This window comes from Myotis davidii, unplaced genomic scaffold (assembly GCF_000327345.1).
Source record: "Myotis davidii unplaced genomic scaffold, ASM32734v1 scaffold284, whole genome shotgun sequence".
Taxonomy (NCBI): domain Eukaryota; kingdom Metazoa; phylum Chordata; class Mammalia; order Chiroptera; family Vespertilionidae; genus Myotis; species Myotis davidii.
In genome coordinates, this window is record NW_006295261.1 from 196,150 (window position 1) to 197,260 (window position 1,111).

Genomic DNA, 1,111 nt, shown 5'->3' on the forward strand with positions numbered 1-1,111 from the left:
GTCTGGTGTGTTATTTGAAGCTGAATTTTAAGAGTACTAAGGAAAAATAAAATCTAATAAATCTAGCCTAGCTTGTTGTCTTTTTTCCCCTTTAAATAATATTTGTTTTTTGTGATTCTTCATTCTCCTTATTTTTGGCTACCTACATATGCCAGCATTGTTCTAGGTGCCATGGATAATTTAGAGAATTATCCTATATTAGCAAGTTATTTTATCATTAGTTTCAATTAAATTGGAAACAGGCAGCTCTGTACATAGACTATAAGATGTAATAAGTAATTAGACATGAGATTTTTTTTTTGGAAGCTCCAAATATCTATTAGTGCAGCAGCCCACAAGAGCAAGGAGACCAAGTCATGAAAACCTTGACTTAATGTTAAGCCTATTGTCCTTAGAATTTGCTTTCCACCATTTCCAACAGCATCAACAAGAATTAACCAAAGAGGCAAACAACTTTTACACTGAAAACTATAAAACATTGCCAAAAGAAATTAATGATGCCAATAAATGGAAAGACACCCCCCGACCCATGTTCATGAATTGGAAGACTTAATATCCTTTAAGATAGCAATACTACTCAAAGCCACATAGAGGCTGTAATGTAATCTCTACCAAAAATCCCAATATAGCAGCGATGGTGGAATAGAAGCATCCATGCTAAAATTCATACAGACTCTTAAGGGGTACCCAAATAGCCAAAACGATCTTGAAAAAGAACAAAGTTGGAAGTCGCACATTTCCTGATTTGAAAACTTGCTACAAAGCTACAGTGATGAAACCAGTGGCACTGTGATAAAGACAGAGACCAAAGGAATAGAATGGAGAGCCTAGAAATAAATTCACTTTATGAACATAATTAATTTTCTATACGGGTACCAAGACCATTTAATGGAGAAAGAATAGTCTCATCAATAAATGATACTGGCAAAGAACATATAAACATAGGCATGCAGACAGACAACAATGTGGTGAGGGACAGACGGAGGGGAAGGTAGGGTCTAGGTAGAGGGGGGTAAAGGGGTGGAGGTGTGGGGGGATAGGGGACATCCGTAATAATGTCAACAATAAACATAAAATATAATTTTTAAAAAGTGATACTGGGTCAACTGGA